The sequence below is a fragment of the Bos mutus genome, chromosome 22 (assembly GCF_027580195.1).
Source record: "Bos mutus isolate GX-2022 chromosome 22, NWIPB_WYAK_1.1, whole genome shotgun sequence".
Taxonomy (NCBI): Eukaryota; Metazoa; Chordata; class Mammalia; order Artiodactyla; family Bovidae; genus Bos; species Bos mutus.
Window position 1 is genome coordinate 71,177,361 of NC_091638.1, and position 13,841 is coordinate 71,191,201.

Consider the following 13,841-nt stretch of genomic DNA (forward strand, 5'->3'; position numbering starts at 1 on the left):
CATGGACAAAGGAGCCTGGCAGGCTACATTCCAAGGGACTGCAAAGAGTTGGACACGACTGAGTGACTAACACTTGAGGTACACACAAGCTAACCCCAGGTGTCAGGTCAAAGAACATCGAATCCAACTGCCTCTCGTGGATGCTAGTAAATGACAGATCTGCATTCCAAAGGAGTGGGTAAGAAAGTGGTGGTCCAGAGACAGGCTCTTCTCTAAGGAGCCCCTATAACTCTCTCCCTCGAACTGAAACGCCTTCGGATGGATGAGGGAGCATGAGGAAAGTGGATAAGCAATGTCTTGTTTTTTAGAAAACTTAGTCTAGAAATATCAGGCAGTATAAAATACAAAATTAGTTTTCCCCTAATTTTTTAAAAATAATTTTTACTGACGTATAGCTGATTTGCACGTGGCAAAGTGATTCAGTTTACAGATACATATATATCTATTCTTTTTCATTACAGGTTATTAAAAGATACTGAGTAGAGTTCCCTGGGCTATACAGTAGGTTCTTGTTGGTTTCTATTTTGTATATCATAGTGTGTATATTTTAATCCCAAGCTCCTAATTTATCTCTTCCCCCCTTTCCCCTTTGGTAACCATAAGCTTGCTTTCTATGTCTTAATTTCTTAAGAAACTAGCAACTCAAACAAACAAAAACAAACAACTAGAAACTCAGATATTCTCCTCAAAACTCAGTTATAAAATTATCACCAAAGCCTCAGGCAAAGAAAAGATGTTCTATTCTGGTTCATAGCAGGGGCTCAATAAATATCTCAACTGAGGCAATGAATGGAGGAACGAATTAATAGGTGGCAGTCACAAGCCATAACAACAGACTGCATGTCTCATGCCATGGCAGTGACCCACCACCCCGATCGACACCTGCAAAATCAAGAACCACACACAGCTCGGCCTCTACCTAAGACAGGAAGTTCTTGACAGAGGGGCTAAGTCACCGACCCCTATAAAGGGCTTAACGCCAGGTGCTGTTGCAGCCTCATAGGACTGCCTTCCCGGGGCCTGATTTCCAGGGCACACTGGCCTGGGTTCTTCGAGCAAGCTCTGCCCTCTGCCTGGAACCTTCTGTCTATTTGGTACAGCTCACTCCTCAGCACTTGGCTCTCAGCAACGCAGGGAGGACCTGACTACCAGCCACCATCCTATCCACCAATTTCAATACTTTGCACGACACTCAGGTGACGACGTATCTGCTTTCGGACTACCTGTCTCTGTCCACTAAGCATTTGTTCCCTGAGGGCAAGCCCTGATCTGTCTTGCTCGTAGCTTTGAAGCCCAGAGCTTGGCAGGGTGCCTGGCACAAAAAGAATACCTGTTGAATGAACAGATCCATCTATGAACTGTACACCTAGAAATAAACATTCTACAGCCACTCTAACTCCCTCCCAAAAGACACACACACACAGGGACACCAAATGAGGCCATTCTACACAGGTTAGAGCACGCCTTTCTCACCCAAAGCTCTACTGAGAGGAGCCAAGAGCAGCACCCATCAGGGCAGGATCAACTGGGCAGGATGGCAGAGGCTTTGGGCAGAGACAGGTGTGCAGATTGCAGTCACAGCACAGCCTCTTGGCTGCCATCCCTCTGACTGCCCCCAGTCCCTCTGTCCCAGCGCTCAGCCCTGGCTAACGACAGGAATCCAGTTTAAGGCTAGGAAAGAGACCTGTTTAAGGAACACAAAACACTTTGTGCTATGGAAAGCAAGGATTTGCTCTTTTATTTAAAAAAGTAAATGGCAAAGTGGGTCAGGGCTTCTTACACAAAGTGCAAAAAAGTGTTTGAGCTCCTTCCATAAGGAGGTTTGTTTTCAGCAGCCTCAGCCTATTTAAAAAGGGTCACTGCCATTACATCAGAGATGATCCTGAGAAAGGTGATCAGTGTTGAGAATGAGGGTCCCCGGAAAAGCAATAAAAATCTTCTCAGTCCCCTCTAAGAACCTGGATAAAAACCCAAAGCACCTTACATCCCACCAAGGGTGAAGGAGGCTCATCTTCCTCTCCCAATACTTTTCTCACGTCATACATTAAGAGCCCCACGGCCCTCCTTCACAATGCCTGTTCTTTTGAAGGTGCGGGAAGTCCACCAGCCAACCCTGACCACACCTCAGTGAAGGAGGTTCGTAATAGCTGCTTTCTGTAAAGACACCTGCTCCATGCTCGGGTGGAGCATCATCTCATTTTATTCTCGCCACAACCCCAAGGAGATCCTGGTGCAGATGAGCAAATTGAGGCAGACTGAAGTTAAGGCCAAGTCTTCGGGCAAGTCAAGGGAGGGGCCCGGATTTAAACTGTGCTCTTAACCTCAAGCTTTGCCGCCTACTCCATTTCAATCGGAAAGGTAGGCCCTAAGTTCTGACTGGGCGCCCCAGAGAAGGCCACTGTCAGTAAACGGGCCTGGGGAGTGACAAGTCAGCACTGGCCTCCGGAAATGGGTCAATTTAAAATGCTGCTCAGCCGATAAGGGAGGTGGTGAGCCAGGGTTAACTGTACAGAAATGCCATCTGGTACAATGCCGCCAAACACCCGGTCGGTGGGTGCTTCTTGTCCAGGTCAATAAAAGGCACCTGGAGGGGGAGGGGACGGGGTTATTTTCTTGGACAGGGAGTGAGGGGGGTGGGGTCATCTTGGGCCCCAGGACCAAGGCAGGGCACCTCGTCACTTGGAAGAGGTGACCCATCCCCTGCAGGCCGCAACGGGGGATAAGGGAGGTCATGTCCCCCAGTCCAGGGCTTGCGGAGGGATAACAAATTGCTAACGACCCCCCAGCCCCGCCGGCCGCCCGCGCAGACTCACTTGACTGCACCGCGTCTCCTTAACTGCTGTTGCGATCCAAGTCCGCCGACCCTCCCAACACAAATCCCAGCCGGCCCAAGCCCCACGGCTCCCGGCCTCCAAGGCTTGCGGCTGCAGTGAACAAACGGGGCGGTACAGCGCGGGCCAAACCTACGATTTTCAAAACTGAAGGTTCGACCAATCCCCGTCAAGTTTGTCTGGGCGGCTGCAAAACTCTAAGCCAATCAAGTAAAAGGAAGCACCAGTCAGGCCATCGATTGGCTACGTGGATTGGCAGTCTACCGGACTAAGAGGAAGGGAGAGGAAGCGTTGAAACTTTAACCTGTACAGCTTCCGGGAACAGCGGCGCGAGGCCTAGAGAGGAGATCGCTCGAGGTGGGGGTTGCGCGCGCAAGACCTCACACGCCAGAACTACAAGTCCCAGCGTGCATTGCGAGTGCCCTGAGGGACCTGGAAGATCGGTGAGGGAGGCCTTATTTGTGGATAGTGCTCTTTTCGGGAGTCTTCACTTTGCCATTTCTTCACCCAACTGTGTCCTCAATATGGGCCGACCTCAGCCATTTTACAGAAATAATATATACGATGATGTTTCTTAATGATTTCAACTTAAAATTACAAAGCAAGACAGCAAGATTTATAATACAGAGAAATTGTTTCCATAACAATTAACACTGTCTGAGTCACAAGTGAAGCCAAATTGCTTATATGCTTTCCATGCTGTCAAAGGTTAAATTAAGAATCCACATTTCCATTTCCACACAAATTGCCAACCTCAAACTGCAGTTCCAGCATACTTTTTCAGACTTTGATGCAAATGCAGAGGAAATTTCCATTATTTCATAATCCATTTAACTCTGTTATTCAGGACTTTCCACTTAATCTCCAACTGGAAGTCATTAATCTGCAATGCGATGACCTGCTAAAAGGCAAATATCAAGAGAAGAAGCTAACAATTCTACACATACCTTTCTGGTGATAGTTAAGTCGTTAAGTCGTGTTGGACTCTCCTGAGACTCCATGGACTATAGCTGACCCTGTGGACTGTAGCTCACCAGGCTCCTCTGTCCATGGGATTCTCCAGGCAAGAATACTGGAGTGGGTTGCCATTTCCTTCTCCAGGGGACATTCCCCACCCAGTGATGGAACCCTGGCCCACCACTGAAGGCAGATTCCTTACTAACTGAGCCACTCAGTTCAGTTCAGTCACTCAGTCGTGTCCGACTCTTTGCGACCCGCTGGACTGCAGCACGCCAGGCCTTCCTGTCCATCACTAACTCCTGGAGTTTACCCAAACTCATGTCCATTGAGTTGGTGATGCCATCCAACCACCTCATCCTCTGTCGTCCCCTTCTCCTCCTGCCCTCAATCTTACCCAGCATGAGGGTCTTTTCTAATGAGTCAGCCCTTTGCATCAGGTGGCCAAAGTACTGGAGTTTCAGCTTCAACATCAGTCCTTCCAGTGAACATTCAGGAATGATTTCCTTTAGGATGTACTGGTTGGATCTCCTTGAAGTCCAAGGGACTCTCAAGAGTCTCCTCTAACACTACAGTTCAAAAGAATAAAATCTTGGACTCTCATCGTTCTTTACAGTCCAACTCTCACATCCATAGATGACTACTGGAAAATCCATAGCCTTGACTAGACCGACCTTTGTTGGCAAAGCAATGTCTCTGCATTTTAAATGTTGTCGAGGTTGGTCATAACTTTCCTTCCAAGGAGCAAGCATCTTTTAATTTCATGGCTGCAGTCACCATCTGCAGTGATTTTAGAGCCCCCCAAAATTAAGTCTTCCACTGTTTCCACTGTTTCCCCATCTATTTGCCAGGAAGTAATGGGATCATAAAGCTCAACATTCAGAAAACTAAGATCATGGAATCTGGTCCCATCACTTCATGGGAAATAGATGGGGAAACAGTGGAAACAGTGTCAGACTTTATTTTTTGGGGCTCCAAAATCACTGCAGATGGTGACTGCAGCCATGAAATTAAAAGATGCTTACTCCTTGGAAGGAAAGTTATGACCAACCTAGATAGCATATTTAAAAGCAGAGACATTACTTTGCCAACAAAGGTCTGTTTAGTCAAGGCTATGGTTTTTCCAGTAGTCATGTATGGATGTGAGAGTTGGACTGTGAAGAAAGCTGAGCGCCGAAGAATTGATGCTTTTGAACTGTGGTGTTGGAGAAGACTCTTGAGAGTCCCTTGGACTGCAAGGAGATCCAACCAGTCCATTCTAAAGGAGATCAGCCCAGGGATTTCTTTGGAAGGAATGATGCTAAAGCTGAAACTCCAGTACTTGGGCCACCTCATGCGAAGAGGTGACTCATTGGAAAAGACTCTGATGCTGGGAGGGATTGGGGACAGGAGGAGAAGGGGACGACAGAGGATGAGATGGCTGGATGGCATCACCGACTCGATGGACATGAGTTTCAGTGAACTCCGGGAGTTGGTGATGGATAGGGAGGCCTGGCGTGCTGCAGTTCATGGGGTCGCAAAGAGTCGGACACGACTGAGCGACTGAACTGAACTGACCAATGGGATCAGATGCCACAATCTTAGTTTTCTGAATGTTGAGCTTTAAGCCAACTTTTTCACTCTCCTCTTTCACTTTCATCAAGAGGCTCTTTAATTCTTCTTCACTTTCTGCCATAAAGGTGGTGTCATATGCATATCTGAGGTGATTGATATTTCTCCCAGCAATCTTGACTCCAGCTTGTGCTTCATCCAATCCAGCGTTTCTCATGATGTACTCTGCATATAAGTTAAATAAGCAGGGTGACAATATACAGCCTTGAGATACTCCTTTTCCTACTTGGAACCAGTCTGTTATTCCATGTCCAGTTCTAACTGTTGCTTCCTGACCTGCAAACAGATTTCTCAAGAGGCAGGTCAGGTGGTCTGGTATTCCCATCTCTTTCAGAATTTTCCACAGTTTATTGTGATCCACACCGTCAAAGGCTTTGGCATAATCAATAAAGCAGAGTAGATGTTTTTCTGGAACTCTCTTGCTTTTTTGATAATCCAATGGATGTTAGCAATTTAATCTCTGGTTCCTCTGCCTTTTCTAAAACCAGCTTGAACATCTGGAAATTCAACGTTCATGTATTGCCGAAGCCTGGCTTGGAGAATTTTGAGCATTACTTTGCTAGCATATGAGATAAGTGCAATTGTGCAGTAGTTAGAGCATTCTTTGGCGTTGCCTTTCTTTGGGATTGGAATGAAAACTGACCTTTTCAAGTCCCATGGCCACTGCTGAGTTTTCCAAATTTGCTGGCATATTGAGTGCAGCACTTTCACAGCATCATCTTTCAGGATTTGAAATAGCTCAACTGGAATTCCATCACCTCCACTAGCTTTGTTTGTAGTCATGCTTCCTAAGGCCCACCTGACTTCACATTCCAGGATGTCTGGCTCTAGGTGAGTGATCAGACCATTGTGATTATCTGGGTAGTGAAGATCTTTTTTGTACAGTTCTTCTGTGTATTCTTGCCACCTCTTCTTAATATCTTCTGCTTCTGTTAGGTCTATACCATTTCTGTCCTTTATTGAGCCCATCTTTGCATGAAATGTTCCTTGGTATCTCTAATTTTCTTGAAGAGATCTCTAGTCTTTCCCATTCTATTATTTTCCTCTATTTCTTTGCACTTATCACTAAGGAAGGCTTTCTAATCTCTCTACTTGCTATTCTTTGGAACTCTGCATTCAAATGGGTATATCTTTCCTTTCCTCCTTTGGGTTTTGCTTCTCTTCTTTTCACAGCTATTTGTAAGGCCTCCTCAGACAGCCATTTTGCTTTTTTGCATTTCTTTTTCTTGGGGATGGTCTTGATCCCTGTCTCCTGTACAGTGTCACGAACCTCATTCCATAGTTCATCAGGCACTCTATCAGATCTAGACCCTTAAATCTATTTCTCACTTCCACTGTATAATCATAAGGGATTTGATTTAGGTCATACCTGAATGGTCTAGTGGTTTTCCCCACTTTCTTCAATTTAAGTCTAAATTTGGCAGTAAGGAGCTTGCTTATTGCTTATTTTAGTTCGCTGATTCCTAGATTGTCAGTGTTCACTCTTGCCATCTCCTGTTTGACCACTTCCAATTTGCCTTGATCCATGACGAGAGGAGTTACCCCGCGTCTGAGGTCAGGGGCGGCGACGAGAGGAGTTACCCCACGTCCGAGGTCAGGGACGGCAGCAGGGAGGGATGGTGACGAGAGGAGCAACCCCACACCCGAGGAGCCGTGGCTGCGCGGGTGCAGGAGGGCCTAGAGGAGCTATCCCACGTTGAAGGTCAGGAAGGGCAGCGGTGAGGAGATACCCCTCGTAAGGTAAGGAGCAATGGCTGTGCTTTGCTGGAGCAGCCGTGAAGAGATACCCCACGCCCAAGGTAAGAGAAACCCAAGTAAGATGGTAGGTGTTGCAAGAGGGCATCAGAGGGCAAACACACTGAAACCATACTCACAGAAACTAGTCAATCTAATCACACTAGGACCACAGCCTTGTCTAACTCAATGAAACTAAGCCATGCCTGTGGGGCAACCCAAGACGGGCTGGTCATGGGGAGAGATCTGACAGAATGTGGTCCACTAGAGAAGGGAATGGCAAACCACTTCAGTATTCTTGCCTTGAGAACCCCATGAACAGTATGACAAGGCAAAATGATAGGATACTGAAAGAGAAACTCCCCAGGTCAGTAGGTGCCCAATATGCTACTGGAGATCAGTGGAGAAATAACTCCAGAAAGAATGAAGGGATGGAGCCAAAGCAAAAAGAATACCCAGATGTGGATGTGACTGGTGATAGAAGCAAGGTCCAATGCTGTAAAGAGCAATATTGCATAGGAACCTGGAATGTCAGGTCCATGAATCAAGGCAAATTGGAAGTGGTCAAACAAGAGATGGCAAGAGTGAATGTCGAAATTCTAGGAATCAGCTAACTGAAATGGGCTGGAATGGGTGAATTTAACTCAGATGATCATTATATCTACTACTGCGGGCAGGAATCCCTCAGAAGAAACGGAGTGGCCATCATGGTCAACAAAAGAGTCCGAAATGCAGTACTTAGGTGCAATCTCAAAAACGACAGAATGATCTCTGTTCATTTCCAAGGCAAACCATTCAATATCACAGTAATCCAAGTCTGTGCTCCAACCAGTAATGCTGAAGAAGCTGAAGTTGAATGGTTCTATGAAGACCTACAAGACCTTTTAGAACTAACACCCCCAAAAATGTCCTTTTCATTATAGGGGACTGGAATGCAAAAGTAGGAAGTCAAGAAACACCTGGAGTAACAGGCAAATTTGGCCTTGGAATACGGAATGAAGCAGGGAAAAGACTAATAGAGTTTTGCCAAGAAAATGCACTGGTCATAGAAAACACTCTCTTCCAACAACACAAGAGAAGACTCTATACATGGACATCACCAGATGGTCAACACCGAAATCAGATTGATTATATTCTTTGCAGCCAAAGATGGAGAAGCTCTATACAGTCAGCAAAAACAAGACCAGGAGCTGACTGTGGCTCAGACCATGAACTCCTTATTGCCAAATTCATACGGAAATTGAAGAAAGTAGGAAAACCACTAGACCATTCAGGTATGACCTAAATCAAATCCTTATGATTATACAGTGAAAGTGAGAAATAGATTTAAGGGCCTAGATCTGATAGATACAGTGCCTGATGAACTATGGAATGAGGTTCGTGACATTGTACAGGAGACAGGGATCAAGACCATCCCCATGGAAAAGAAATGCAAAAAAACAAAATGGCTGTCTGGGGAGGCCTTACAAATAGCTGTGAAAAGAAGAGAAGTGAAAAGCAAAGGAGAAAAGGAAAGATATAAACATCTGAATGCAGAGTTCCAAAGAATAGCAAGAAGAGATAAGAAAGCCTTCTTCAGCAATCAATGCAAAGAAATAGAGGAAAACAACAGAATGGGAAAGACTAGGGATCTCTTCAAGATAATCAGAGATACCAAAGGAACATTTCATGCAAAGATGGGCTTGATAAAGGACAGAAATGGTATGGACCTAACAGAAGCAGAAGATAGTAAGAAGAGATGGCAAGAATACACAGAAGAACTGTACAAAAAAGATCTTCATGACCCAGATAATCACGATGGTGTGATCACTCACCTAGAGCCAGACATCCTGGAATGTGAAGTCAAGTGGGCCTTAGAAAGCATCACTACGAACAAAGCTAGTGGAGGTGATGGAATTCCAGTGGAGCTATTCCAAATCCTGAAAGATGATGCTGTGAAAGTGCTGCACTCAATATGCCAGCAAATTTGGAAAACTCAGCAGTGGCCACAGGACTGGAAAAGGTCAGTTTTCTTTCCAATCCCAAAGAAAGGCAATGCCAAAGAATGCTCAAACTACTGCACATTTGCACTCATCTCACACGCTAGTAAAGTAATGCTCAAAATTCTCCAAGCCAGGCTTCAACAGTACCTGAACCGTGAACTTCCAGATGTTCAAGCTGGTTTTAGAAAAGGCAGAGGAACCAGAGATCAAATTGTCAACATCTGCTGGATCATGGAAAAAGCAAGAGAGTTCCAGAAAAGCATCTATTTCTGCTTTATTGACTATGTCAAAGCCTTTGACTGTGTGGATCACAATAAACTGTGGAAAATTCTGAAAGAGATGGGAATACCAGACCACCTGACCTGCCTCTTGAGAAATCTGTATGCAGGTCAGGAAGCAACAGTTAGAACTGGACATGGAACAACAGACTAGTTCCAAATAGGAAAAGGAGTTCGTCAAGGCTGTATATTGTCACCCTGTTTATTTAACTTATATGCAGAGTACGTCATGAGAAACGCTGGACTGGAAGAAACACAAGCTAGAATCAAGAGTGCTGGGAGAAATATCAATCACCTCAGATATGCATATGACACCACCCTTATGGCAGAAAGTGAAGAGGAACTAAAGAGCCTCTTGATGAAAGTGAAAGAGGAGAGTGAAAAAGTTGGCTTAAAGCTCAACATTCAGAAAATGAAGATCATGGCATCTGGTCCCATCTGTTCATGGGAAATAGATGGGGAAACAGTGGAAACAATGTCAGACTTTATTTTTTGGGGCTCCAAAATCACTGCAGATGGTGACTGCAGCCATGAAATTAAAAGACGCTTACTCCTTGGAAGGAAAGTTATGACCAACCTAGATAGCATATTTAAAAGCAGAGACATTACTTTGCCAACACATGTCTGTCTAGTCAAGGCTATGGTTTTTCCTGTGGTCATGTATGGATGTGAGAGTTGGACTGTGAAGAAGGCTGAGTGCCGAAGAATTGATGCTTTTGAACTGTGGTGTTGGAGAAGACTCTTGAGAGTCCCTTGGACTGCAAGGAGATCCAACCAGTCCATTCTGAAGGAGATCAGCCCTGGGATTTCTTTGGAAGGAATGATGCTAAAGCTGAAACTCCAGTACTTTGGCCACCTCATGCGAAGAGTTGACTCATTGGAAAAGACTCTGATGCTGGGAGGGATTGGGGGCAAGAGGAGAAGGGGACGACAGAGGATGAGATGGCTGGATGGCATCACTGACTCGATGGACGTGAGTCTGAGTGAACTCCGGGAGTTGGTGATGGACAGAGAGGCCTGGAGTGCTGCGATTCATGGGGTTGCAAAGAGTTGGACATGACTGAGCGACTGATCTGATCTGATGGACCTAACATTCCAGGTTCCTATGCAATATTGCTCTTTACAGCATCAGACCTTGCTTTTATCACCAGTCACATCCACAACTGGGTGTTGTTTTTGCTTTGGCTCCGTCCCTTCATTCTTTCTAGAGTTATTGTCCACTGATCTCCAGTAGCATACTGGGCACCTACCAACCTGTGGAACTGATCCACTAGGGAAGCCCATTTTCTGGTGATGAATATGGTCAACTGAAATCATCTCAGATTATCAATATCTGGCATTACATATCTGTGTGAAAAGACACTTTAAAAAGGAATGGGTAAAAATCTCACTGTATCTGCATTTACAGGTGAACATCATATTTGAATTTTAATGATTATTGTTGTTCAGCCATTCAGTCGTGTCGGACTCTTTGTGACCCCATGGACAGCAGCACTCCAGGCTTCCCTGTCCTTCACTATCTCCTGGCATTCGCTCAAACTTAACTATGAGCCACAATTAAGAAAATATTATCCTCCACGTCCCAACCTCAAACTACAATTCTATTAGTAGGCCTGTTCCCTTAAATTTTTTAATCTTTATTGCTTTATATTGAATTACATCAATTTTAGCTGTAGATAAGTTTTTCTTTGCTTACTAAAGTACCTGTGTAATATAGGAGATTTTGCCTCATAGCCCACAAAGCCTAAACTATTTACTGTCAATCCTCTATAGAAGTTTGCTGATCCCTATTTTAGAATCCTGGTGGCTCAGACAGTAAAGAATCCGCCTGCAATTCACAAGACCTGGGTTCCACCCCTGGATTGGGAAGATCCCATGGAGAAGGGCATGGCAACCCACTCTAGTATTCTTGCCTGGAGAATCCCCATGGACAGAGGAGCCTGGCGGGCTACAGTCCATGGGGTCGCAAAGAGTTGGACACAACAGTGACTAAGCACAGCACAAGTTAGAACATTTCTGGAACTAAACATGGGTACCCCTTTAGTAGCCTGCAACTCGGTTCAGCGGACATGCAACTGCACCTCCTGGCCAAATACTAATACTCTGCCCACAGGCCAGCTACCAACGATTCCCTTGCTCCAGCTGCCCCTGGACGAGTTAAAGCCCAGCAGCGCAGACTGCGCAGGCGTAACCGAGTCTGCCGCAGGCGCCTCTGCGCAGGCGCAGGTGATTAGAAGCCGCTGATTGGCAGTTCAGAGTGCTGCACTGCCAAGCGCCGTTCTAGGCATTTTACTTTGTAGACAGTTTGTGCCAGAGGATCCGGCGACCAGCGAAGGTCACGCTACCCAGGCTGGGACTTCATGCTGCGGGTGGTGTATGGACCTGGGGGCAAATCCTGGCTTCTTGGACCCCTAAAATTATCCTGAATGAGGATGTCCCTTCATTCCTCCCTTCCAACAGTTTAATTGTGAAATAGAGCACACGTCTAGAAAAAGGCACAAAACAGAGATATACAGCTTATTATTTTGTTAAAATCATTCCTTAAAAAGCACGTCCCAGGTTAAGAAATAGAGCTTCGCTAGCCTCCCGGAAGCCCACTTGCTCCCTTTCCCAAAGTAAAGCCTTTAAAAAAATATATGGTAATCATTGATTGCTTGTACAGTAGTCTCTCCTTATCCATGGTTTCGTTTTACAAGATCTCAGTAATTCGGGGTCAGATGCAGTCTAAAAATATTACATGGAAAATTCCGGAAGTAAATAATTCATAAGTTTTAAATTGTGCTGTGTTCAGAATGGGGTGTTGAAATCTTGCACCACCTGCTGTATCCATCTGGTGCCAAGATTCATCCCTTTCCCGTGTACCCCACCCATTTAGCTACTTACTGTCTTGGTTGATTGGATTAATTGTCCAGGCATCAAAGTGCTCAGTGTTCAAGTGGCCCTAATTTTACTTAATAATGGCCTCAAGGCACCAGAGTAGTGATGCTGGCAATTCAGATACGACAAAGAAAAGCCACAAAGTGCTTCCTTTAAGTGAAAATGTGAAAGTTCTTAATAAAGAAAAAAAAAATACACAGGTTACTAAGATCTTTGGTAAGAATGACTCTTCTATCTGTGAAATTGTGAAGAAGAAAAAAGAAACTCGTGCTAGTTCGCTGTCACACCTCAAACTGTAAACGTTTCAGCCTACAGTGCCCAAGAACTGCTTAGTTACGATGGAAAAGGCATTACATTTGTACAATAAGATATTTTGAGAGAGAAAGACCATATTCATATAGCTTTATTAGAATAGATTGCTGTAATTGTTCTATTATTGTTGTCAAACCATTACTGTGCTTAATTTATAATTTAATCTTTATCATAGGTATGTGTGTGTAGAAAAAAACCTGGTATATGCTTTGGTACTGTCTGAGATTTTAGACCTCCACTGGTGGTCTTGGAAACTATCCCCCACAGATAAGGAGGACTACTGTATAGATTTACCACCGAAACACCTGCATCTCTCAACATACTTTTTGTTTTTTAAAAAATAAAAGTTTGTGTTTTTTAAAAAATAAAGTGTTATACAGTTTGCTCTTGTGTCTGGCATCTTTTGCTCAATATTATGTGAGATTCATCCATGCTGTTATTTGTGGCTCTGGTTCCTTCATTCTTACTACTGCTGTATAAAAGTATTAATACAACTTACGAATATTTTGCAATCTTAATTCTGCTGATGGGGATATTTGGGATACGACTTTTCCATATGTCTGTTATTATGAAAATGCTGAGGCATATAGCCAGTGTATGTATAACTTTATAAAATACAGTTTTCCAGAGTGCTTGCACCATTTCACCCTCCCAAAACTGATTCTAATTTCACTTGCTCCACATCTTCCCTACCTTGTAGAGGACCACACAAATGTCTGCCCATGCTCTGAAATTCCAGTCACCCCACCTGCTCCTAGATCTGATATCTGCTTCCTCAACTACTTAAGGTGCCAGCTGGCAGCACCCCAGGAAGACAGAGTGGTCCTGGGGCTCAACCCCAGGTGTGCCCCTTCCCTTCAGGACAACAGTCTGCCTCCTCCTGTGGTCTAATGCCTAAAAAGAGTTGCTCATATGTTTCACTCCAGCTTTACTGCTGTTTACCATAGGAGGGCTTATTCTGTACTAGTTCCATCACAGCTGGTAGCCAAAGTTCTCCACAACTGTGTTTTATTTGGGCGGCCTGTATATTGAAGTCTCAAAGAATCACTCTTTTTGTTGTCACCTTCTGATCATAATGGCTGAGAAACTCATTTATATGAACTAGGAAGTGTGCAAAGGAAATTTATTACAAGAATGCTTCTTGATCCTCATGCAGTAAAGAATAAAGCTCACCAAACTAAATCCCTGAGTAAGTGTTTTCTGTGTAGTCTCCCTCAGGCAGTGAATGAAATCACAATCAGAAGCTCGTTTATTGACGA

The 13,841-nt window shown here is 44.7% G+C and overlaps 1 protein-coding gene across 2 annotated transcripts in view; it reads right to left on the reverse strand.

Annotated features, from left to right (window-relative positions):
- Positions 1 to 2,968, reverse strand: part of INCENP (inner centromere protein) — a 31,690-nt gene extending 28,722 nt beyond the window's left edge. For both annotated transcript variants that reach the window (XM_070359186.1, XM_070359185.1), the window contains exon 1: positions 2,814 to 2,968. The gene's annotated coding sequence lies outside the window, so the exon portion shown is untranslated. The remainder of the gene's footprint in view (positions 1 to 2,813) is intronic.
- Between the last annotated feature and the right edge of the window lie 10,873 nt (positions 2,969 to 13,841).